Here is a 27,929-nt window from a genome sequence, read left to right as displayed (position 1 = left end):
TGATGGACCTGGCTTCAGTTTACCCAGGCCCAGCCTTGCTGCAGTCACAAGATCTCCATGCCATTTTCAACCCGCAGGGAGACCACCAGGGAGGTAGTCACACAAAGGAGAAACCCCGCAGAGAGGCAGCCAGATGGTGGCCACTAGCACACCCAGCAGAAAGACCTCAGTTACAACCAGACCTGCAGGTACCCTGACAATATATCTCCAGGCCCTGTCTGGTGTCCCCATTCTGAGGTGGATGCGACCTGAGATGGCAACTTGTGTATTCATTTATGAGCCAAGGAAAGTCATGTCTGATTCATTCTACAGTCTCTTCTACTTCCATACCCCCTCCTTTCCCTTCATTCCTTTTTGTCTAATCCCATGAACTTCTATTCTTCCCCTCCCTGTTTTAGTAAGCTTTTTTACTGCTGTGACTGTAAGGAGGAAGAGTTTATTTGAGGGCTCACAGCTTCAGAGGTCTTAGTCCATACAAGTCTGACTCCTTTCCTCAGGGCATGAGGCGAAGCTGAACATCATGAAGGGAGAGTGCGGCAGAGGGAAGCAGCTCACATTAAGAAGCAGAGAGAGAGAGACTCCAGCTCCATATACAAAGTACGTACCCCGTAGCCATACCCCTGATGAACCACCTCCTCCAGCCACACCCCACCTGCCTCTAGTTATCACTCAGTTAATTCCATCAGGGATGAATCCACTCATTGGGTTAAATCATTATTAAATAATGTCTCCTCTGAACCTTCTTGCATTATTTCACTTGGGGGACATGTCATATTCAAACCATAACACTACCCTTTCTTGTTGTGGTTTAGCATCCACATAGCAGAGAGAACATTTGGCCTTTGGTTTTTTGGAACTGGCTTATTTCACTTAGCATGATATTTTCCAGTTCCAGCCATTTAGTGGCATATGCTATAATGTCATTCTTCTTTATGGCTGATTAATATTTTAATCATTCTATATACATACCACATTTTCTTTATTTAGTGATCTGTTAAAGGACACCTAGGTTGGTTCCATTGCTTGACTATGTGAAGTGAGCTACTATAAACATTGATGTGGCTGTGTCACTATAGCATGTTTATTTTAAGTGTTTTAGGTATAAACTGAGGAGCAGGATAACTGGGTTAAATGGTGAATCCATTTCAAGTTTTTTAAGGAAAACTGCTTTCCAGAGTGGTTGTACCAATTTGCTGTACATACACCAATATATGAGGGAAACATTTCCCCCACATCCTCATCAACACTTATTGTTACTTGTGTTCTTACTAATTGCCATTCTGACTGGAGTGATAAGGAATATCAGTATAGTTTTAATTTGAATTTCTCTAATGGCTGGAGATGTTGAATATTTTTTCACATGTTTGTTGAGCATTTGTATTTCTTCTGTGAAGTACCTGTCAGTTCCTTTGCACATTTATTAATGAGGTTATTTGTTTTTTTAGTGTTAAGTTTTCTAGAGTTCTTTAATTTTAAGAAAAAGCAAACAATATATTTTCAATGCAGTATACATGGAGTAAACAAAGGAAAAATACTCATGAGAAGTAAAGGTCCCCCCCCCCCCACCCCTGGCCACTGAGGTGGTCTAAATTGTTGGTAGGAACGGATTTTCATTTTTCATGTTTATATTTTGCTTTGTAACCCTGGGGTCAAGGTTTGGGCATTGTGAAGCAAGCACATTTGCATTCCTCATTAGCTAGCTGCCAGATAATGTGGCTAGGAGCCCATTTGTTGTAGTAGTGCTCAGCTTCCATTCTTCTAGTATAGGGTGGGATCCTCTGAGGAGCGCTGACAGATTGTAAATTCTTGCAGTGGAAGTGGTGCAGAGTTCTAAATTCGAACTCCTACTACTGATCATATCCTGGAAGGAGCCTGGAGGACTTTATGATGAGGGAAATAGCCACACAAAAAGACCTTCACTCCATGACCTCACTTACCTGTGGAATCTTACAAAGCAAAGCAAAAAGCCTCAAACTCATAGTAATAGAAACTAGAATGATGGCTATTGAGAGCTGCGATGTGAGAGAAAAGGTGAGATGCTGGTCCCAGGGTATAAACATTCAGTTACTTGGTGAATATTCACTGGAGACCTAAGACACAGCGTGGTGACACAAGCAAATAAAGTGTCTTACACCTGAAGTTTACTAATGTGTATTCATCACCCACACATGACAATGTTAACACTGAGGTGATGTATATTAATTAACTTGGCTGTGGTAATCAATTTGCAATGTCTACATGAATCAAAATAGCACATTTTATACTCTAAGTATATATATATATATATATATATATATATATATATATATATATATATAATTTTTCAATTGTACCTCAATAAAGTATTTAATAAAAAGAAGACTATGGGCTGAGAACCAGCATAAGAAAATGAAGGAAAGAATTAACCATTTAGGGTCCACTGGATGGTAACAGAATCCTTGTGGGTTTGCATAAAACTTCAGTCTGTACCCTATGAATTACTGCTGGGTGAGAGAAATTGTTCTTCCATGATATGCTACATGGCCTGATGCTGCCTCCTCCCTGGTACTCACTCTCTTGCTGTGTTAGTGATATCTGTGGCCTCAACCTATGAGTGTTAAGATCATCTGGGGTCACTTTTAAAAATAAAGAAAAAATTTTCTGTGTGTTGGCGCAAAGGTGCATAAGCACTGGATACTAACAAATTGTTCAAATTTGAGAAGTTAACAAAATAAAGGTTCACATTTGGCTCTTCTGTTTATTATACATGGTTCACTGCAAATGAGTTTGTAACTTTCTGACTTTGTTTCCCTTGAATGTAAAACAGAACAAGTAAGTCCCCTAAATTCATTGATATAAGAATTAATCATAACCCAGATATCCATTGCCTGAGCCAGGTATAGCACATTGCAGCCCATCCATATGTGACAGCTTAATGGCCATCACATTATATGAGAAAAATTGAGAAATATTTGAAGATTCTATGGCACAATGAAATATAAGAAATACTCATAATCTGTAACAGTCTGAATAATTCCAAACATGTAGATCAAATGCTGATCTCCCTCAGCTAATTTTTGCATTTTCTTTCCCATTTCCAGTTGTCAAAAGCCTATGGCCCTGTGTTCACTGTGTACTTTGGTACGAGGCCCACTGTGGTGTTGCATGGATATGAAGCCGTGAAGGAAGCCCTGGTTGATCATGGAGAAGTATTTTCTGGAAGAGGCAGTTTCCCAGTGAGTGACAGAACTAGGAAAGGGCTTGGTAAGTGGGCATGCATGTGAGGTGGGTGAGCAGTGGTCATGGGGAAGAGGAGCATGAAAAAGAGAAAGCCAGGTTGAGCTTGGCCATCTCTGTTGCTGCCAATCGTCAACTTCCTGTACCTCACCAGGGGTATCCCTTCTAGATTCTGCTCTCTTTCATTTAGGAATCATTTTAAGTACTGGAAACAGATGGAAAGTGATGAGACGCTTCTCAGTCATGACTCTGCGGGATTTTGGGATGGGGAAGAGGAGCATTGAGGACAGAATTCAAGAAGAAGCCCGCTGCCTTGTGCAGGAGTTGAGGAAAACCAACTGTAAGTGCTTTGTGGTATCACTGTTCTTAACAGATTGCTCTTTTCTGGGTCTAGTGAATACATTTCAGCAACAGCCAGGCCTTTAATTATAGGTCCTGTCAAGACTCATGTAGAGGAGTGATGGTATTAAGCAGAGAGTCAGAGTTTGTTTATCTTTGCTGGCCTGTGCAAAGACATGAGTGGGCATGCATGGTAGATGTAAAAGGTCGTATAATCCTACTCTGACCAGCTTTATTGATGTTTTCAAATCATTGCATCATGAAGAGACAAAGTTTAGAGATGCATTTTTCTTAAAGAGTTAAAAAGCAGGGTTTCTCCATGGCACATTTGTGAGTTTCCCACTCCGCAGCCTTCACCGTGGTCCATTGGACACAGCCATAGACCCTGTGGAGCTGAAGCAAGTGATATGTTCTTTCACTGAATTGGACAGTGGTTGTACAGTCACTTTTGATTTCTGACTTCTCTCAGGGTTTCTTTCAAGGCCAGTGCCTACAATATGCAGTAATTATATAATCAATGGGTTTACATTCATTTGCATATCTCCTGGAAATTCTCATTAATCTTGCATATGGTAATCACTTACCTCTCCTTGTCTTCTCTACTAACCCATGAAATGTTTTTACGGTGTCTCTGATTTTCAGCTTGGATCTCAATTGCTCTGTTTTTAAATTTCTCTTCCAATTAACAAAAGAGGAAAGAGTAAGAATCAGACTTTACTAGTGAATGACACACAAAGAAATTGCCAGTCTTCCCTAATTACCTTCAAACTCCATAGCTAAAATATACCTTTGTTCTCAAAGCTTAGAACACTGGAACATTCACAGAACCTGGTGAAGTGGATAATTTGAAAGCATTGCTCTTACCTAATGCTCTACACTTTCTTTGCATTATTTTTTTCATTTGTTTATTTTAAAATTTTTCTATTGTATTTTTTATTGACATGTAATCAGTTCATATTAATGATGTCCCTGTGATATTCATACATATATGTGAAGCATATGCTGTTTAAAATTCATCTGCTGCATCTCTCTACCCTCTTCACCGCCCTATCTCCAGTAATCACTCTTTTACCTTCAGGTTCGCATTCATTTTGAACACATTCATCTTCCACACATGAGAGACGCCATGCAGTACTCGACTTTATGTTTCTGATCTCTTACCATAAGTTCCCCCAGTTCTCTCTTCTTTGCAGCAAATGACAAGATTTCCTTCTTTTTATGACTAAATACAAATACATAATGTATTTATAACACATTTTCTTTATCCACTCAACTGATGATAAGCACATAAATATGATATCTTAGCTATTATGAATAGTGTCGTAGTTATCCTGAACATGCAGGAATCTATGTTGTATGTTGATTTCATTTCTTTCATCTATGTGCCAAGAAACAGGACACTTAGATCATATGGAAGATCTCTTTATGTTTCAGGGAACTGCATACTATTTTACATAATGACTATCCGAATGCACATTCCCACCAACAGTTACAAGGTGTACTTTTTTGTCACACCTCTCCAATATTTGTTAATTGTTGTTGTGGTGATGGTAATATGTGTTTCTTATTTTTGTTTTCATGTTTTTACGATAGCCATTTTAACCTGAGCAAAATGATATCTCTTGGTAGTTTTGATTTGCATTTGCCTGATACCTAATGATACTGAGAATTTTTAAAAAGTACTTATTTATCAGTTATATTTCTTCTTTTGAGAAGTACCTATTAAGATTATTTGCCCATTTTTTAATTGTATTACTTGTGGTCTGTTGTTAAGTTTTTTTTTGTTCTTTATGTATTGTTGATTTTAATCCTCTGTGAGATGAATAATTGGCAAATATTATCTCTCATTCTGTAGAATGTCTCTTCACTCTATTGACTGTTGTGTAAGAGCTTTTCAACTTGATGTTATCTATTTGCCTATTTTTGCTTTTAGGGTCATATAGAAAAAATCATCACTTGTATTCATCTTGAGGTATTCCCCCTATGTTTTCTTCTAGTTCATTTAGTGTTTCAGAACCTACAGTAAGGTCTCTGAACCATTTTTGAGTTGGATTTTGTACAGGGTGAGAGATGAGGTTCAAGTCACAATCTTCTGTCTGCTCCATTTATTGAAGAGGGTCTCCTTTTTCCACCATAAGTTTTAGTAACTTTGTTTAGAATCAGTGGACTATAGATGCATTTTCCCCTCCTCCAGGATCTCCTTTCTCTTTGATTATTCTATTTTCCTGTTTTTATGCCAATGCCATGCTGTTTTGTTTACTGTGGCTGTGTTGTATGGCTTAAAGTCAGGAATTGTCTTGCCTCCAGCTTTGCCCTTTTGCTCAAGACTGTGTTGACTGTATAAATATATTTTCAAGTCTCTCTATATATGAAATATCTATCTATCTATCTATCTACCTATCTATATATATTTATCTATATATATCTATATCTATCTATCTGTACCTATATCTATATCTATCTATCTATCTATATATATATATATATATATATATATATATATATATTTGTGCTTCCATATGAATTTTAGGATTTTTTGTATTAGTTCTGTGAAGAATGTCTTTGGTGTTATCATGAGAATTAAATTGAGCCTAAAAATTGATTTGGATAGTATGATACTTTTAACAATATTAATCCTCCATTTATTTGTATATTCTTCAATTTCTTTCATCGGCATTTTGTAATTTTTTATTGTAGATGCCTTTACCTTTTTGGTAAATTTTTTTTATCAAGTAAAGTTTAGTTAAATATAAAATCTACTTGTTTTATCAAGTAAACTGTAATTAAAAAAATATAGTTGTGACTTTGGATACTTTATTTTTTACCAATGATATTTATTGATCACCTAATTGTAATTTCATTTTTATACATCCCTACAAAAGTGAAAACCTTATTGTATGTTAATTTCTGTACCTACAAAATGACAGTATTGACTATAGGGATGACCAGCATTTGTCGCCATCTGTCTTAGCTGGCGATCTAGTGCTCGGTTCCCCAAATCTGACTATTCCAATAAATTAAGAAAATGACAAAGAAAGCACACAACCACACCGAAATATCTTTTCAGCAATCCAGAGATGGCTCTGCAACCTTAAGTGTCCTTGGAAAGAGAGAGAGCCATTGGACTTCTTTATTCTTATACAGGAAACACACAAGGAGTTTCCATGGAACATTCTATCCCCAAAGAAGGAAAGGGGTAGGATTACAAAGGAACAGGTGAGTGTAGCTGAACCCCCTTGGGTGATGCCTACACCTGGAGCCACACCTTGCTCCCCAGCTGGGACAACACCGAAGTCACTACAAAATTTAGTCATTGGTCAGAGCCCCCAGGGCATGAGGACTTGAAGGCATGTTCATTCAAAGCAGCTCCCAACAAGCATGCATATTTACTAAAATATGCTTGTGACTATATGATTCAGAGAAATGTTCCAGAATTTCACAACAAGGCAGAATTTCCAAATAGATTAAATAATGAGGTATTTGAAGATGATGGGCTCTATTTCCTAAAGCGAAAAAATTTCCCTTAGTCAGTCTCTCTCTCTCTCTCTCTTTCTGTCTAATAAATAAATAGATTCCATTTATGAACTAAACCTTTGTGTTACCTTGAATTTACTTTAAATAAATTTTCATTACCTTTATTTTTGTCAACAAATGTCATTATTTATGTGTTTGCCTTTCTTCCTCATAAAACATGAATGTTTTCTGCTTATATTCATTTGTTCCACAAGTATACAAATCTGTACATAGTTACTCTCGATTTATTCTTTACCTCTGCAGTTTTTACACACAAATATTTCAGTGATATAAAACGAATGTCCTTTAACTTTTTTCCCTTTCTACCTAATTCCTAATTTTCTGCAGGTTTGATGACAACTATGATTCAGCATGGAAATTGAATTAACAAGTGTTTTTAAAGTGATCTTTTAAAATGTTTTCCAAAATAAATGTGACTTTCGGTTAGAATGGCTTAAAAAGGCAGTAGATTTGAATGGAGCATTAGGAAAATCACTATGAAACTGGCTACAAGGCCAAACTCAATTTGAGTTTAAGGTAAAAGTGGAACTGATTTCTAGCATGCTGAATATTTTTCATGTGAAAGGAATTTCTAGATAGATATTGCTTAGAGTTTCTACAATTACCTTTTCCTGTTATCTCAAAGATAAGTACATTTGTATGAATTTTTAAATATTTAATGTGGATTTTTAATGTTTCTACTTCTTTAGCCTCACCCTGTGATCCTACTTTTCTCCTGGGCTGTGCTCCTTGCAATGTGATCTGCTCTGTTATCTTCCATAATCGTTTTGATTATAAAGATCAGCATTTTCTATACTTTATGGGAAAATTTAATGAAAATGTGAAGATTCTGAGTTCCCCATGGATCCAGGTGAGACAAAAATCCCATCCCCCTTTCCTGAGAAAACACACCATCTTTACTATGACATGTAAGACCTTCTAGTGATCCAAGCAGTCAAGTGAGTCTAAACACCACAGTCTGGCCCAGAGTTGGATGTCATGGAGTGAGTATCAGGAAACTATGACTGAGGCCTTTACTTTATGCACTGGAAAATGAATGCCTTCATGTAGAGATGATAGGAAATGCCCATTGGCTCTCTGGCCAGTGCTTCTCCCAGTAATCCCCAAAGCCTCATATTTATAAAGTACTTTAGTAACTGCATTTGAGCAAGGTCATGACACTCAATGAGCATCCAGGGGCCTGTGGAGGAATCATCAAGGGCTGCACTCCAATCACTACTTAGAGATTTCATCACTTTACTTGTCAGAAATACAGTTTTCTGGTATTTGACAAAGTTTTCAAAAAACATGTTAGAGAAAACATAGTCTTTTTAAACGGTGCCGGGAAACTGGAAATCTGCATGTGATGGAATGAAATTGAACCCCTATCTCTCATCCTGCACAAAACTCAACTCAAAGTGGATCAAAGACCTAGGTAGGAATTAGACCAGAAAATGCACCTGCTAGAAGAAAATGTAGGCCCACCCTCCAACATATTAGCTCAGGAACTGACTTCTTCAACAAGACTCTTAAAATGCCAGTAAGAACATTAAAAATTATAATAACAAATGGGATGATATCTAGTTAAAAATTTTCTTCACAGCAAAGGAAACAGTCAAGAATGTAAAGAGAGAGCCTACAGAATGGTGGAAAACCTTTGCCACTTGTTCTTCAGATAAGGCATCTATATTCAGGATATGCAAAGAACTCATAAAATTTAACACCCAAAACCCATATAACCCAATCAATAAATGGTAAAGGAACTAAGGAGACACTTCTCAAAGGAAAAAATATGAATGGCCAATAAATATATGGAAGAAATGTTCAACATCTCTAGCATTTAGAGAAAGGTAAATTGAAACTACATTGAGATTCCATCTCACTGCAGTCAGAATAGCAATTATCAAGAATACAAGTAACAATACATTTTAGCCAGAATGTGGGGAAAATGTGTACATTGTTTGTGGGACTGCAAATTAGTGCAATTACTCTGGAAAGCAGTATGGACATTCCTCAAAAACTATGAATGGAACCACAATTTGTCCCAGTTATTTTACTCTTTAGTATACATCCAAAGGATTTAAAATCAGCATACTACAGTGATGCAGGCACTTCAATATTTATAACAGCACAAGTTACAATAATTAAGCTACGGAGACATACTAGGTGCCCTTCAAAGGATGAATGGATAAAGAAAGTGTGACATATATACCCAGTGGAGTATTACTCAGCCATAAAGAAGAATGACATTATGTCATTTTCCAGTAAATGGATGCATTTGAAGAATATCATGCTAAGTCAAATAAGCTAGTCCCACAAAATCAAAGTTTGAATGTTTTCTCTGATATGCAGAAACTAATCCAAAATAAGGTGGCACACATAAAAAAAAAGAATAGAAGAAAGATCAGTGAAATAGTCAAAGCAGAATGAAGAAAAGCGAGGAGAGAAGGGATATTGAAAGACAATGGATTGAATCTGTCTGTTCAGGGTTGTACACACTGAAATGCAATCAGGGTTAGGCTAATGAAATGATTGCATTTCAGTGTGTACAACCCTGAACAAACAGTTTTACCCTATGCTTAACTGGCAGGTTCTGCATTCTTCATAAAAGTCAGATCTTCAGAAATCTCCTAACTATTTTTGTGCACAGTTACTTCTCCATAGAATGCCCAACTGCATTTCATGTACTTTGAAAATCTCCCCTGTAGTAACTACTTTATTTATGAGGCTGCTTCTTATAAGAAAAAGCAGCAAACAGAATTGTGCTCTTTTTCAATTAAAAAAATGTCATTAGTTCTTTTTAGTTATACATAAAAATAAATTCATTTTGAAATAATTATACAAGCATGGAATATAATATGTTCTATTTCAGTCCTGACCACTCCCCCTTTCCCTCTCCTCTTTCCTCCTCCTCTTCCTTCTACTCTACTGAGCATAATTCACTATTACCAAGCATTGTACTATTTCTATGGTGACCCAAACTCCCTTAAACTCTGTTCTCATCTACAGAGCATCAGTCATGCTAATTCATACCAATCTGTATTTCCAGATTGTAGGGAAAATTGGTTTTAAAAAGAGGAGAACTTAAATAAACTTATTTTTATCTCTAAAGATGACATATGAGTATAGAAAATGATTATCATTTCTGATAACTTCTGGTCATAATTCTCTCCCACAAATCTTTCTATAAGCTTGGGAATTATTATATATGTACAGTAAAAATTTCTCTATCAAGAGAAACACCAACTTTTTAAATTTTTACATCTATATTTCTAAGAAGGACTACACATAATATTCATGTCTTTATTATCTGTTTCTAGTTAATAAATATTTTTTATTTTGTAGATCTGCAAGAGTTTTCCTGTTCTCATTGATTATTTCCCAGGGAGTCATAAAAAACTTTTAAAGAATATTGCTGATGTGAAACAGTATGTTTTGGAGAAAGTACAAGAACACCAAGAATCCTTGGATATGGACAATCCTTGGATATGGACTTCATCGACTGCTTCCTGATCAAAATGAACGAGGTAGGATGTGAATAACAGCTCAGTTATCTGATTGCCTCTAGATTTTGTGATTCACTGGTTAGTTCTATGGTTCCTAGTGAGTCACTGATTAATCCTATGGTTCCTAGTGATAATTAAGTAGTCGGGCAAGAAATTTTTGACAGGCATTTCAAGCACATCTTTTCTTTATGGATCTGTAAGAATTATCATAGAAGAAATAAAATCCAATTACTAAATACACAGAATACCTGGATCCTTTTCTATAGATACTAATAATCTACCTGAGGAAAGAAAAAATTCACACCTCAGATGTTTTATCTCATATGTAGTAGTGAGAGAGAAATGAAAAAGTAAATGGATCTCATCAAAATGGAAAAAAGGCAAGAACAGTAGAGAAAGAGAAATGGGGGAAAAAGGAAAAGAAGGAAAGAGGAAGAACAGGGAAAGAAATTGACAAATTTGTGCTATGTGCATATATAATTTGTGTCTCTTTTCTTAGTTTGGCTAAGGTTTACCAGTCTAGTTTAAACTTTTCAAAGAACAAAGTCTTTGTTTCACTGATCTTTAGTCCTTTTTTATTCTCTCATTAATTTCAGCTTGCATCTTAATTATTTCCTTCTTTCTACAATATTTGGGATTGTTCCTAATTTTCTAAGGCCTGGAGATGCATTATTAAGGATTGTTATCTGGGATTGTTCTGAATTTTAAGGTATCCATTCCTAGCTTATAAACTCTTGTCTTAGAACTGCCTTCCTAGTATTTCAGAGATTCTGGCACATTGACTCTCCATTGTTTTTTTGATTCTAGAAATTTTAATTTCCTCCCCTCATTCTCTCAATGATCCAGTCATTGTTCAAAAGTGTATTATTGAATCTCTATGTCCTTATGTAATTTCTATGGTTATTTTGTTGCTGTTGACCTGATAAGATGTAAGCAAGGGGTTATACTAATTTTAAAAGAATATTTTCTAAGACCTACTACTTTGTGTCCTAAAATATAGTCAATTTGGAGACAGTTGAATGGTCAGCTGATAAGAAGTTGAATTTAGTTATTGTTCCATGAAATATTCTATTAATGCATGCTAAGTCCATTTGATCTATGATACTTTTAAATCTGAAAAGTCTTTAGTGATTTTTTTTTGTGTGGATGACCTGTCTCATAGGGAAAGAGTTCTATTTAAACTAGCCAGTATTATTTTACCGTAGCCTATTTGAATCTCTACGTTGAATAGTATCTGCTTGATGTAATTAGGTGCACTGATGTTTAGGGGTACAAACACTATCACTACTTTTTGGCTGAATTGTTTTCTACCAGTATGAATTGCCTTTTTCTTGCCTCTTCTGATTAATTTTGGCTTGAAATCAGCTTTGTTTGTTCTGAGAGGACCTACTCCTGCTTGTTTTGGTTCTCTATTTTCATGAAATATATTTTTTCCATCCTTTCCCTTTTAGCCTATGAATGTCTTTGCCTATAAGATGAGTCTCTTGCAAACCGTATATAGTTGGTGTCTTATTTTTAAATCCAATCTGCCAGGCTATGAATTTTAATGTGAGAGTTGAGACCATTTGCACTCATGTATTTTAGCCAGATATTTTTGTTGTTGTGATCAAAAACCTGATAAGAACAACATAGAAGAGGAAATGCCCATGTTGGCCCAAGGTTTTAGAGGGTCAGTCCATAGGTGGTTGAATCCAAAGCTCTGGGCCCAAGATAAGGCAGAATATCATGGCAGAAGTGCATACTGGCAGAAACTAGATCAGGACATGTCAAGCAGGAAGCAGAGAGTGCTCTGCTCACCAAGGACAAAATATAAATCCCCAAAGCATGCCCCCAATAACCTATTTCCTCCAGCCACACCTTGCTGCCTAGTTACTGCTCAGTCAATCCACATCAGTGATTAGTGAACTGATTATGTTATTCCTCTCATAATTGAATCATTTCATCTCTGAAAATTCTTGCATTGTCACATACATGACCTTTTGGGGAGTCCCTCAGCTGTAAATCATAACATTCCAGCATTGTCCCCCCAAATCTCATGCCCTTTGACAGTACGAAATACGTAAACTTTAATTCCAAGAATTCTACAATTTTACAACTTAACTTCAGTATTGTCTAAAAGTCAAAGTCCAACATCTCTTCTGAGACTCAAGGGCCAACATGTGGGGTGAGCCCCTAAAAAAGAAAAAGGAAGTTATATATATCCAATATGTATTGGAACAGAATAAATATTTCCATTGCACAAAGCAGAAATAGAGGCGCAGAAATAGAGGCCCAGAAAGAAGGAACGGGATGAAAAGAAGACAAAATCCATCTGGGCAAATAAGTCCTATAGCTTCATGTCTAACTTCTAGGACATGTTGCATCATGCTGTTATCTCTCTTTTTTTTAAATTTTTTATTGTTGGTTATTCAAAACATTACATAGTTCTTGATATATCATATTTCACACTTTGATTCAAGTGGGTTATGAGCTCCCATTTTTACCCCATATACAGATTGCAGAATCACATCAGTTACACATCCATTGATTTACATATTGCCATACTAGTGTCTGTTGTGTTCTGCTGCCTTTCCTATCCTCTACTATCCCCCCTCCCCTCCCCTCCCCTCCCCTCTTCTCTCTCTGCCCCGTCTACTGTCATTCATTTGTCCCCCTTGTATTATTTTTCCCTTTCCCCTCACTTCCTCTTGTATGTACTTTTGTATAACCCTGAGAGTCTCCTTCCATTTCCATGCAATTTCCCTTCTCTCTCCCTTTCCCTCCCACCTCTCATCCCTGTTTAATGTTAATCTTCTTCTCATGCTCTTCAACCCTACTCTGTTCTTAGTTACTCTCCTTATATCAAAGAAGACATTTGGCATTTGTTTTTTAGGGATTGGCTAGCTTCACTTAGCATAATCTGCTCTAATGCCATCCATTTCCCTGCAAATTCTATGATTTTGTCATTTTTTAATGCAGAGTAATACTCCATTGTGTATAAATGCCACATTTTTTTTATCCATTCGTCTATTGAAGGGCATCTAGGTTGTTTCCACAGTCTTTCTATTGTGAATTGTGCTGCTATGAACATCGATGTAGCAGTGTCCCTGTAGCATGCTCTTTTTAGGTCTTTAGGGAATAGACCGAGAAGGGGAATAGCTGGGTCAAATGGTGGCTCCATTCCCAGCTTTCCAAGAAATCTCCATACTGCTTTCCAAATTGGCTGCACCAATTTGCAGTCCCACCAGCAATGTACAAGTGTACCCTTTTCCCCACATCCTCGCCAGCACTTGTTGTTGTTTGACTTCATAATGGCTGCCAATCTTACTGGAGTGAGATGGTATCTTAGGGTGGTTTTGATTTGCATTTCTCTGACAGCTAGAGATGGTGAACATTTTTTCATGTACTTGTTGATTGACTGTATGTCCTCCTCTGAGAAGTGTCTGTTCAGGTCCTTGGCCCATTTGTTGATTGGGTTGTTTGTTCTCTTATTGTCTAATTTTTTGAGTTCTTTGTATACTCTGGATATTAGGGCTCTATCTGAAGTGTGAGGAGTAAAGATTTGTTCCCAGGATGTAGGCTCCCTATTTACCTCTCTTATTGTTTCTTTTGCTGAGAAAAAACTTTTTAGTTTGAGTAAGTCCCATTTGTTGATTCTAGTTATTAACTTTTGTGCTATGGGTGTCCTATTGAGGAATTTGGAGCCCGACCCCACCGTATGTAGATCATAGCCAACTTTTTCTTCTATCAGATGGCGTGTCTCTGATTTGATATCAAGCTCCTTGATCCATTTTGAATTCACTTTTGTGCATGGCGAGAGAAAGGGATTCAGTTTCATTTTGTTGCATATGGATTTCCAGTTTTCCCAGCACCATTTGTTGAAGATACTATCCTTGCTCCATTGCATGCTTTTAGCCCCTTTATCAAATATAAGATAGTTGTAGTTTTGTGGATTGGTTTCTGTGTCCTCTACTCTGTACCATTGGTCCACCCGCCTGTTTTGGTACCAGTACCATGCTGTTTTTGTTACTATTGCTCTGTAGTATAGTTTGAAGTCTGGTATCACTATACCGCCTGATTCACACTTCCTGATTAGCATTGTTTTTGCTATTCTGGGTCTTTTATTTTTCCATATGAATTTCATGATTGCTTTCTCTATTTCTACAAGAAATGCCGTTGGGATTTTGATTGGCATTGCATTAAACCTGTAGAGAACTTTTGGTAATATCGCCATTTTGATGATGTTAGTTCTGCCTATCCATGAATAGGGTATATTTTTCCATCTTCTAAGATCTTCTTCTATTTCTCTCTTTAGGGTTCTGTAGTTTTCATTGTATAAGTCTTTTACCTCTTTTGTTAGGTTGATTCCCAAGTATTTTATTTTTTTTTGAAGATATTGTGAATGGAGTGGTTGTCCTCATTTCCATTTCAGAGGATTTGTCACTGATATACAGGAATGCCTTTGATGTATGCGTGTTGATTTTATATCCTGCCACTTTGCTGAATTCATTTATTAGCTCTAATAGTTTCTTTGTAGACCCTTTTGGGTCTGCTAGGTATAGAATCATGTCACCTGAAAATAGTGATAATTTTTCTTCTTTTCCTATTTTTATGCCTTTAATTTCTTTCATCTGTCTAATTGCTCTGGCCAGTGTTTCGAGAACTATGTCGAACAGAAGTGGAGAGAGAGGGCATCCCTGTCTTGTTCCAGATTTTAGAGGGAATGCCTTCAATTTTTCTCCATTCAGAATGATGCTAGCCTGAGGCTTAGCATAGATTGCTTTTACAATATTGAGGTATGTTCCTGTTATCCCTAGTTTTTCTAGAGTTTTGAACATAAAGGGATGCTGTACTTTGTCGAATGCTTTTTCTGCATCTATCGAGATGATCATATGGTTCTTATTTTTAAGTCTATTGATGTGGTGAATAACATTTATTGATTTCCGTATATTGAACCAGCCTTGCATCCCAGGGATGAATCCTACTTGATCATGTTGCACAATTTTTTTGATATGTTTTTGTATCTGATTCGCCAGAATTTTATTGAGGATTTTTGCATCTAGGTTCATTAGAGATATTGGTGTATAGTTTTCTTTCTTTGAAGTGTCTTTGTCTGGTTTAGGAATCAGGGTGATGTTGGCCTCGTAGAATGAATTTGGTAGTTCTCCCTCTTTTTCTATTTCCTGAAGTAGCTTGAAAAGTATTGGTATTAATTCCTCTTTAAAGGTTTTGTAAAACTCTGCTGTATACCCATCCAGTCCTGGGCTTTTCTTAGTTGGTAGTCTTTTGATGGTTTCTTCTATTTCCTCAATTGATATTGGTCTGTTTAGGTTGTCTATATCTTCCTGATTCAATCTGGGCAGATCATATGACTTAAGAAATTTATCTATGCCTTCAATATCTTCTAATTTATTGGAGTATAAGGATTCAAAATAATTTTTGATTATCTTCTGTATATCTGAAGTGTCTGTTGTGATATTGCCTTTTTCATCCCGTATGGTAGTAATTTGAGTTCCCTCTCTTCTTCTCTTCGCTAGCATGGCTAAGGGTCTGTCGATTTTGTTTATTTTTTCAAAGAACCAACTTTTAGTTTTGTCAATTTTTTCAATTGTTTCTTTTGTTTCGATTTCATTAATTTCAGCTCTGATTTTAATTATTTCTTGCCTTATACTTCTTTTGCTATTGTTTTGCTCTTCTTTTTCTAGGATTTTGAGATGAAGTATGAGATCATTTATTTGTTGGTTTTTTCTTTTTTTAAGGAATGAACTCCAAGCAATGAATTTTCCTCTTAGAACTGCTTTCGTTGTGTCCCATAGATTCCGATATGTTGTGTCTGTGTTTTCATTTATCTCTAAGAATTTTTTAATTTCCTCCTTGATGTCTTCTATAACCCATTGATCATTCAGTAACCTATTGTTCATTCTCCAATTGATGTATGCTTTTTGCTTCCTTCTTTTATCGTTGATTTTCAGTTCCATTCCATTATGATCAGATAGGATGCATGGTATTATCTCTACTCCTTTATATTGTCTAAGAGTTTCCCTGTGACATAATGTATGATCTATTTTTGAGAAGGATCCATGTGCTGCTGAGAAAAAAGTGTAACTGCTTGATGTTGGGTTGTATATTCTGTATATGTCAATTAAGTCTAGGTTATTAATTGTGTTATTGAGTTCTATAGTTTCCTTATTCAACTTTTGTTTGGAAGATCTGTCCAGTGGCGAGAGAGGTGTGTTGAAGTCTCCCATGATTATTGTATGGTGGTCTATTAGACTCTTGAACTTGAGAAGAGTTTGTTTGATGAACAAAGTTGCACCATTGTTTGGGGCATATATATTTATGATTGTTATGTCTTGTTGGTGTATGGTTCCCTTAAGCAGTATGTAGTGTCCCTCTTTATCCCTTTTGATTAACTTTGGCTTGAAATCTATTTTATTTGATATGAGTATGGGCACTCCTGCTTGTTTCCGAGGTCCATATGAGTGATATGATTTTTCCCAACCTTTCACCTTCAGCCTAATTATGTCTTTTCCTATCAAATGCATCTCCTGTAGGCAGCATATTGTTGGGTCTTGTTTTGTGATCCATTCTACTAGCCTGTGTCTCTTAATTGGTGAGTTTAAGCCATTAACATTTAGGGTTATTATTGAGATATGGGTTGTTCTTCCAGCCATATTTGTTTATTTCTGTTACTAAACATGGTTTGTTTTCCTCTTTGATTATTTTTCCTCCCTTTACTGTCATACCTCCCACTGTACGTTTTCATTGTTATTTTCCATTTCCTCTTCCTGTAATGTTTTGCCAAGGATGTTTTGAAGAGATGGTTTTCTAGCTGCAAATTCTTTTAACTTTTGTTTATCGTGGAAGGTTTTAATTTCATCTTCCATCCTGAAGCTTAATTTCGCTGGATACACAATTCTTGGTTGGAACCCGTTTTCTTTCAGTGTTTGAAATACGTTATTCCAGGATCTTCTAGCTTTCAGAGTCTGTGTTGAAAGATCAGCTGTTATCCTGATAGGCTTACCCCTAAATGTGATCTGCTTCCTTTCTCTTGTAGCTTTTAAACTTCTCTCCTTATTCTGTATGTTGGGCATCTTCATTATAATGTGTCTAGGTGTGGGTCTCTATGATTTTGCACATTCGGTGTCCTATCGGCTTCTAGGATTTGGGATTCTGTCTCGTTCTTCAAGTCTGGGAAGTTTTCTCATATTATTTCATTGAATAGATTGCTCATTCCTTTGGTTTGAAACTCTGTCCCTTCCTGTATCCCAATGACTCTTAAATTTGGTCTCTTGATGTTATCCCATATTTCTTGGATGTTCTGCTCATGGTTTCTTAACAGTCTTGCTGAGCTGTCTATGTTCTTTTCAAGTTGAAATACTTTATCTTCATTGTCTGATGTTCTGTCTTCTAAGTGTTCTACTCTGCTGGTAGTATTCTCAATTGAGTTTTTAAGTTGGTTTATTGCTTCCTGCATTTCTAGGATTTCTGTTTGTTTGTTTTTTATAACCTCTATCTCCCTGTATAGTTGATCCTTTGCTTCTTGGATTTGTTTATGTAATTCATTGTTGAAGTGATCTTTCATTGTCTGATTTTGCTGTCTGATGTCTTCCTTGAGACTCCAGATCATCTGAAGCATGTATATCCTGAATTCTTTATCTGACATTCCATCTGCTGCAGCTATTACCTCTTCTAAGGTTGAGTTGACCTGCATTGCTTGTGGTCCTTTCTTTCCTTGTCTCTTCATACTGTTCGCGTTTCTTTCTGCTTGGTGAAACTGTTGTGCTATTGAATTTTCCCCCTATATATTTATATTGGTCTTGTATAGTTGCAAAGTCTCCCTCGCAGGCGCGGGCGGCGGCTCTGCCCCTCCTCCAATTGGGGCAATGTGCCTACCACGCTGGCAGGCCGCTGGGCCTGTTCTGCCGGTCGGTAGCAGGTCCGCCTACCTTGCAGGCGCGGGCAGCGGCTGTGTTCCTCTGCGTACCGCTAGGCTTGTTCTGTCGGTGGTCGCAGTTCTGCCTACTTTGCAGGCGCAGGCAGTGGCACTGCCCCTCTGCAGGCCTCTGGGGCTGTTCTGCTGGTGGGTCGCAAGTCCGCCTACCTTGCAGGCGCGGCGGGGGGCGGCTCTGCCCTTCCGCAGGCCACTGGGCCTGTTCTGCTTGTCGGTTGCAGGTCTGGCCTGTTCTGTTGGTGGTCACAGCTCCGCCTACCTTGCAGGTGCGGGGGGGGGGGGGGCTCTGCCTCTCAGCAGGCCGCTGCTCCTCTTCTGCCGGTGGGTCTCAGGCCCGCCTACCTTGCAGGAGTGGTTGGCAGCTCTGCTCCTCCGCGGGCCACTGGGCCTTTTTTGTCGGTGGTCACAGTTCTGCCTACCTGGCAGGCGCGGGGGGTGGGGGGCGGCTCTGCTCCTCAGTAGGCCGCTGGGCCTGTTCTGTGGGTGGTCACAGTTCCATCTACCTTGCCGGCACGGGGGGAGTGGGCGACATGCTGTTATCTCTAAAGGGCTTTTGCAGCTTCACCCCTCTGGTTTTGCTGATTATAGTCCACATGGCCTCTCTCTTGGTTTGTTTCTGCTTAAGTCCTATGGTGTTCCTTGGCAGATGTTTCATGTTATTAGCATTTCTTAAGCCCTGGGCTTTCCACTATAACTTCAGCTTTCTGCTTACATTTTCATGCATTGCATTTTCAGGGGCTGTCTGCCCCAAATCTGATTCTGGTGCACTTTGCCTGGCCTACAAGACTTTCCTTTAAAATCTTGGTGGAGGCCTCCATGACCCCCTAACTGTATCATCTGGCATTAATGCAGTACCAGCACTAGATGGTGGACACTAAGATTTGCCACCATCTGGAGCAGCAACCAAGCCTCCATGAACCATAGTTGTGGCCATCTCTGTGTCTGTACTATCCTGTACATTGAAATATCTTCCAAGACCCTTGCAAGTAGGGTGTTCCCATGGTCCTTTCTCAAAGGAATTTTTACTTTTACACCCTTAAGCCTGAGAGGATTTTAGTCTTGCCAATTACTGAGAAGCTCTCAAGCCAACTTTCTTATTGTCCTTTTTTAAAGGACTTAGCATCTACTTAGTGGCTGTAATCTGTCTAACAACCACAAATTCTGTAGCCCCAGTTTTACTTGGATTTTTCTGGTAAAAATTCAAATTTTCATATCTTTCTGCTTCTGATTGTCACAGTGACCTTCACTAAAGGTCACTAGCAATATCCTTGACACAGCATGAATGCTGAATTGTCTTGAAATTTCTTCTGCCAGATTAATTAGTTTAGCACTGTTAAATTCAGCCTCACAGAAAATCTCAGGACATGGACAAAATGTAGAAAACTTTTTTTGCTTAAAAATAACATGAACATCCTCCAGTTTAATTTCCAAGAGTTCCATTGTTCAAAACCTGATGAGCCCTGTCTTAACTGTCCACAGTCCTCTCAGCATTCTAGTCTTCCAAGTTCTCACCAGAATCACCCATTAAGCTCCATTTACAACATTCTAGAGCTTTTTCATTTTGCACATCTAAACTTCAAAAATTTTCCCCCATCAAACCAATTCCAAAGACTTCTGAACCACATGGAATGGTTAGTCACATCAATGGCCCCACTTTCAATACCAATTTCTCTTTTAGTCAACTTTTTCTTTGTTGTGACCACAGACCTGACAAGAACATAGAGGAGAAAACATTTATTTTGGCTCATGGTTTCAGAGGTTCAGTCTATGGTTGGATGACTGCATACCTCTGGATCTGAGGTGAGGCAAAACATGGCAGAAGGGCAAGTTGGAGTAAAACAGTTCAAAAGATGACAATTGGGAAGCAGAGAGAGATTTCCATTCACCAAAAACAAAATATAAACCCAATGGCACATCCCCTAGTAACCTACTTCATCCAGCTGTAGCCTACTTGCATACAGTTACTACACATGTGAACCATATCAATGGATTAATTTATAGTCTAGGCTATATCTCTCATAATATAGTCATTTTACTTCTGAGAATTGCACTTTCTCACATGTGATCTTTGGGGGGACATCTCATATTTAAACTATAACAGTTATTATAAAGAAGTATTTATTAATTACTTTAATTTTGATTTGTTTCTAATATTTAATTTGTTCTGTTTCTCATTTGGTGATCTAGTCTTTTAATGAGATTTATCTCTTTGCTGGTTTTAAAGTTGTTTTTTAACCTCTGTGTATAGAATTTTTTTTCTTTAATCTTTGTAGTTGATGACATAGTAGTCATGGATTCTTTTAGTTTCTGCTCATCTGGAAAGGTCTTTATTTCCCATCAATTATGAAGAATACTTTTACTTGATATGGTAATCTTGATAGGCAATTATTTTCTTTCAAGGCTCTGAATACATCATTCCAATTCCTCCTATCTTTTAGAGTCTCAGATAAGAAATCAGATGTAATTCTGGCTGGATTACCAGTAAATGAGACATAATGTTATCTCTTGTGGTCTTGAGGTCTCTAGAATTCTTTTTTTCCTATATGTTAGGTATTTAAGTGTGATGTGTCCTGGATATTTTTTTTTAATCCTTATTATTTGGAGTTCTGAATGTCTCCTATTGGGAGCCCTTCTCACTCCAAATGTGTGGAAATGTCTCTGAAATATTTCACTGAAAATGTTATCTATGCCCTTAGCTTTTGTCTCAGTTCCCTCTTTAATGCCAATGATTCTTAAGTCTGATCTCTTAAAGTTATCTCAGATTTCTTTATATTGTGATCATGGTTTCTTCTTTTCTTTTCTTTATTGCTCACTGAGTTTTAATGTACACACACCTGTCCTAAAGCCCTGGAATTCTGTCTTATATGTGATTTAATTTATTGGTGAGGCTTTTAACTGAATATTCATTTGATTTACTTAATCTTTCATTTTCATAATTTTTGTATATTCTTTTTTCAGAATCTCTCTTTCTTGAAAATTACTTTCACTTCTTATATTTTTTTCTCCCTTTTCATTCCTTAGACCTTCTTTTTAGTTCATTTATCATTTTATCCATTAAAGTTTTAATTCTTTGACATTCTACCTGCATCTATATCTATGGATGCAGTTATTGGTAAGTTAAATATTTTTGTAGATGTTTTGTTGGACTGTTTGCTCATGTTATCTGAGGACCTGTTTTGTGTATCTGTTGAGATGGATTTCTGTTTCATATGTGGGGTCCTTTGTAAGTAGTTCTCTCTTAATAATAAGACCTTGACTAGGGATATATACCTTAGTTTCAGCACATCCTATTAGAATTTAAAAACTTTAATTCAAATATGGGAACCCCTTTGAAAAGAGAGAGTACCAATCATACAAAAGTAATTGAAAAGCAAACTTATATTAACATTATATTTACAGAAGTTATTATTAGTGACCATTATGACTCTATTGATCAAAGAGGATTGGTTTGTAATATCTGAGAAGAATAAGTGTTAATAGTAATATATTAAATTTCATTGGAAAAGGGATAAAATAGAAAGATTATGAAGAAAGTAGAATAACAATGAAAAAGAAAAAAAGGATGGTAGAGAGAATGGAGACACAACTAAAATGAGGTGAATATAAAAAATGAAGGACATGGGATGGGAATGGACATCAAGGAGAAAAAAAAAATTAAGAGATGATCCAATTAATTGAGAAAATACATAAAATTAGAGATAATTCTGAAAAAACACAAAATTTTAGCAGACACTAGGAAACAGTATCAAGTGGTTGATGCAATATCGGCCTTATTGAAAAAAAGTTTTCCTTGCTTGGATTTTTGAAATAGAAACCATTTCCTCCCAGAGTTTCAATTCCAACATCTTCTAAGAGGAAGATTGTTTTTCCCATTCTGTTTTAGTGTCCCTTCTATGTCCAGACTGATTCACAGGATGGGCACTAAACAACTGAGTGAAAATAAAATAGTGCAATAAGAAAGACAAAGATAAATTGCAGGGATTTCTAGTTTGAAACCTTTTAAGAAGTTCCAACAGCTTTTCTAAGCTTCATGGTTTATGGTTTCTCTACTTCAACTCTTTCCACTGGTGGGTGCTTGGAATTTCTCCCATTCTAGTTCAGCTTGCTGATTTTTTGTGTGTGTATGTATAATGCTATGTCCATGTATTACACACTACATTGTGTCCTGCACATACATGTACAAATATATGCATATATATATATATATATATATATATATATATATATATATAGGCATAATTTGGTAGATTTTGAGCTCCAGTAATTCCCATGTGCCCTCCCCTCTTTTCTCCCTCTGATCACCTTCCTCCATTATATGGTTTTCCCTCCTATTTCTTCTCTCTCTTTTCTCTACAAAAACACTCAACTTTTGACTTTCTGATTCTGGCTACTTTTAGCATGATGTTCTTCAGTTTCATCCACCAACCAGCAAGTGACAAAATCTCATTCTTCTTATGATAGATTGAAACTTTATTGTGTATATTCATCATATTTGCTTTCTCCATTTGTGTATATTTGTGTATATTCATCATATTTGCTTTCTCCATTGAGGGACATCTAGGATGTTTCCATAACTTGGTAATTGTAAAGTCATTGTTATAAACATGGGTATGCATATATCACTACAGTATACTTTATTTTAGTTCTTTTGAGTAAATACCAAAGAGTGGAAGTGCTGGGTCATAGATGGTTCCATTCCTGGTTTTTGCAGATCTCCATATTGCTTTCCAAAGTGGTCGTACCAATTTTTACCTACCAAGAATGTATGAGCGTATTTTTCCCAGGATATCCTCCAAAGCAATTATTGTTATTTGTATTTTTGATGGGTGACATACTAACTGGAGTGTGATGATATTTCAGTTTCACTTTGATGTGCTTGATCACAAGGGATACTGGACATGTTTTAATATATTTGTTGGCCATTTACATTTCTTCTTTTGATAAATGTCTGTTTATTTGCCCATTTACTAATTGGGTTATTCATTTGTTTGGTGTTAAGATTGTGTCTTCTGAGTTTTTATATTCTGGATATTAATTCCCTCTCAGAAGAGTACCTGGAAAAGGTTTTCTCCAATTCTGTGGGTTTTTCATGCTCCTGTTTTCTTTGTTGTGAAGAAGCTTTTTAATTTGCTGCCATCCCACTTATTGATTCTTGGTTGAGCTTTAGGTATTCAGGAAGTTGGAGCCTGTGCCAATTTGTTAGATTCCTGACTTAGGTTTTCTTCTAGCCATTCTAGATTTTCTGATCTAATTCCTACATCATTGATCCACTTTGAGTTTACTTTTGTGGAGGGTGAGTGATAGCAATCAAGTTTCAGTCTTCTATATATGGATATCCAGTTTTATCAGCATCATTTGTTAAAAATAATATATTTTCTCCAACATATGTTATTGGCAGTTTTGTCAAGTACCAGATGACTGCATCTATGTAGATGTCTCTGTGTCTTTTGTACTGTATCATTGGTCTTAATGTCTTCTTTTTAAACTTGTTATAGTTAGTTATACATGACAGCAGAATGCATTTTGATTCATTGTACACAAATGGAGCACAATTTTTCATTTTTCTGGTTGTACATGATGTAGAGTCACATCACATGTGCAGTCGTCATACATGTACCTAAGGTAACGATGTTCATCTAATTTCACCATCTTTCCTGCTCCCATGCCCCCTCCTCTTCCCTCCCCTCCCCCACTTTGCCCAATCACAGTTCCTCCATTTTTCCCATGCTCCCCCTCCATTATGGATCAGCATCCACTTATCAGAGAGAGCATTTGGCCTTTGATTTTTTGGGATTGGTTTACTTTGCTTAGCATAATATTCTCCAACTCCATCCATTTATCTGCAAATGACATACTTTCATTCTCTTTTAATGCTGAGTAATATTTCATTGTGTAAATATACCAACGTTTCTTTATTCATTCATCTGTTGAAGGGCATCTAGGTTAGTTCCACAGTTTAGCTATTGTGAATTGAGCTGCCATGATGTGGCTGTGTCACTATAGTATTCTGATTTTAAGTCCTTTCTGTATAGAGCGAAGAGTGGGATAGCTGGGTCAAATGATGGTTCCATTCCAAGTTTTCTAAGGAATCTTTATACTGCTTTCCATAGTGGTTACACCAATTTGCAAAGCCACCAGCAATGTATGAGTGTACCTTTTTCTTCACATCCTCGCCAACACTTATTATTGCTTGTATGCTTGATAATTGCTGTTCTGACTGGAGTGAGATGAAATCTTAGAATAGTTTTGATTCGCATTTCTCTAATTATGAGAGAAGTTGAACATTTTTTTCATATATTTGTTGATCAATTGTGTATCTTCTTTTGAGAAATGTCTATTCAATTCCTTATCCCACTTATTGATTGGGTTTAATATTATTATTATTATTATTATTATTTTGGTGTTAAGTTTTTTGAGGTCTTTGTGTATCCTTGAGATTAGTGCTCTATCTAAGGTGCATGAAGTAAAGATGTTCTCCCAATATATGCACACTCTCTTCACATTCTTGATTGTTTCCTTTGCTGAGAAGAAGCTTTTTAGTTTAAATCCATCCCATTTATTAATTCTTGATCTTATTTCTTGCACTTTAGGGGTCTGGTTAAGGAAGTCAGGGCCTAATATGATGTGATCTGAGCTCATTTTCTGCTCACAATGTGACTTGTTGGACAATGATGTCTATCTTTCTTAAACTTGATAGGAAAGATTCATTTGTCTCATGGAAGGAGAGCTTCCTCTCCCTCCCTGAGTCACCACGCACTGGATGCTGCTCATTTCTGTTGCTTTTATTAATTCCCTTTCTGCTGAAGAACCTGATGTTTTTGATATTCACCTCTCGGCTACCTCTGTGAAAAAATTTCAATTTTTTACCTCAGTTTATCTCTGTAGAACTAATGTTTTAATTCATGCTTGGGAGCTGCTACAATATTGTGGGTTCCTCTGGTCTTTCACTTTCCTTATTTTTAGTACTTCCATCTTACGTTTACTAAATGTTTTCCTCTATTATCATGGAATATGCTCCCATTTGTGTCTTCTTTGAAACGCTGATTGGACAATCTTAGAAAACTGTCAGATCAGGCAAGGTGGGGAGTGACCAAAGGAGGCAGATTTAAAAGGGCCGCTGAAGGAGACTGTATTGAGATATCACTCCCAGGCGGAACTTGATCAGACCTACAGAGTGGACAGGAGAAGGGTCTGAGGAGAAACCACGCGGAAGCTTGACCGGACTGGACTTTTATGGGGCTTACAGCAGGAAGGGAAGGGCTTGGGACAGGTAAAGGTGTTCTTAGGGTCCCTTGTCCCATTGGAGTTGGTCAGGGGAGTTGGCTGAACTCCAGGATTGGCCAGGGGGTCCTGCTGATTGACAGGTGTTAGTCAGGAGATCTCGTTGATTGACAGGCGTTTCTGCCGGTGCCTGATTGATGTTCCTTTCCCCTGCGGGCTGCTTTGTCCTAAGTCACCACCAAGTTGCCACCACCAACCTAACAAAAACTAGGTAAAGTCAATGTTTTGTTGTCCAGGAAATATGTCTATTGAGATAGCTGTGTCTAAATATTGATTACTTTTTATTGGCGAGCCTATAGTCCACCTGGAGATTATACAAGCCCCACAAAATAAATTCTTGCCTATGGATTGGTTATAAAATTACCTAATTTATATGTAATTCATGTGTTAGGATTATTTTATATTTTCAAATCTTCTCTAGTCAATATTTAAAATTAACCTTTGTTGATGTCAAGTCTGTGTCAAATAATGCTCTCAGTCCTAAAACAACATTAGTTGTTTTTATCAAGTATTTTCTTAATTACCAATGTATGAAAGCTCTTTTGAGTCAGCCTCTTATCCTCAGAAGCTGCATTATCCTTACTCTGTCCTTTAAATGAACAGTTAAGTCCTAAACCCTCTGTCTTCATGTTTGCAGTGTCTTTTTCCATTTGTGTCTTAAGCAGGGTGAATTTCATGGTGAATTTATTCTTGCAATTTTTTCCTAAGTTATTTGTTGTCTCTCATCTGGAATACGTTCTGTCTTTACAATTCATTCACTTTTTGTTTACTCTATTTTAGACTGTGCTGTCATATTATCTTTTGCATATTTTCCAGTTCCTAATGAGTATAGAAATACATAGGAAATCTTATGTCCAAGTAAATTCTTTATCGGAAGAAGAAAACTGCATATTCTTGATTTAAGTTATTTTATCTTCCATGATATGGTCCTATTTTACCCATTTTTTATCAGTTAAAACATATTTTTCTTCAAATAAGAGAAAAACCCAATGACCAGAGCTTAAATTAATGGATTTAGTCATCTTACATACAAGGAAAACTTGTGGTGGGCTAGATTAGGTTTAGTACAATAACCCAGAAATATCAGAGACTCAGGTGCCTTCCATTTTCCTTCACCATATGTTATGGGTTGCATGTGGTGTGTCCCCTCAAAAATTTATCCTGAAAGTTGTTCCCCAATGTAACAGTGTTGAGAGTTCCTGTGACAACTATTCTTTACAAATCTGGTTGTGTGTTATAGCAACAGAAAATGAACTAAAAAAATTGTACTTAATATGCTAGCTTTTATCTTCATGATTAAATTTTGCAATCTTAAAACAATTTCTGTCTTACCTACACTCTGTGTCTATATTTTGAGTAGACAGAAGGAAAGAGAAGTGGAACCAACAGACTTCCCCTTGTATTTTATTCATAAGTAATATATTCCTTGTCCCCTTGTCCTTCCTAGGTACAAAAAGGATGGTGAACACAAAATTTAGGTGACAAGGGCTAAGAAAGTAAGAAATGAAGATTTGGTCAATTAATCTGTAGTTTACCATACCACACAATAACAATTTATGATACTATATTCTTTTATTTCTATGTTAGCTTAACTTTATAACCATCTGATTTCTTTTGAAATTATTGAAATTAAATACTAAATTAATTGTGAAATCAATGCATTGATTTATTCCTAGGAAAAGGGTAATCAGCAGACTGAGTTTACCACAGAAGCCTTAATAAACATTGTGACTGATCTTTTTGGAGCTGGGACAGAGACAACAAGCACTACTCTGAGATATGGTCTCCTGCTCCTGTTGAAGCACCCAGAGGTCACAGGTATGACTTCAGATGGTGAGCAGGGTGAATTTCACAACAGAAACTTGGCAAGACACTGCTGGTGTCCTCCATCTTATTTCTCTTGAGGATAAACTTTATTGAAATTTCTGTGTTGCCAGTTATAATTTGTCCACAATAAATTAAGGAATAAAAATAAGGAAACATTGCACAGTAGGGAACAGTGACTGAGAGAAGTGAAGGACAGAATGGGCAGGAGCAAAGCAGTAGAGCTCTGGTCATGTCTGAATTCTACTGGGAAGTGACTTGTAGCATGCAACAGCTAGCATGAGTTGGCCTAAGACTGCACATTGCACTTCCTCAGG

At 36.9% G+C, this 27,929-nt stretch overlaps 1 pseudogene; it reads left to right on the top strand.

The window, feature by feature from the left end:
• LOC124096547 (cytochrome P450 2C18-like) overlaps positions 1-27,929 on the top strand; it is a 56,850-nt pseudogene that overhangs the window by 9,307 nt on the left and 19,614 nt on the right.

This window comes from Marmota monax, unplaced genomic scaffold (assembly GCF_021218885.2).
Source record: "Marmota monax isolate L192 unplaced genomic scaffold, Marmota_monax_Labrador192_F-V1.1 WCK01_AAM20220418_F8-fsc00004, whole genome shotgun sequence".
NCBI classification, from domain to species: domain Eukaryota; kingdom Metazoa; phylum Chordata; class Mammalia; order Rodentia; family Sciuridae; genus Marmota; species Marmota monax.
Note: the sequence above shows the minus strand (reverse complement) of the source record. Positions and strands in the feature narration are given on the sequence as shown.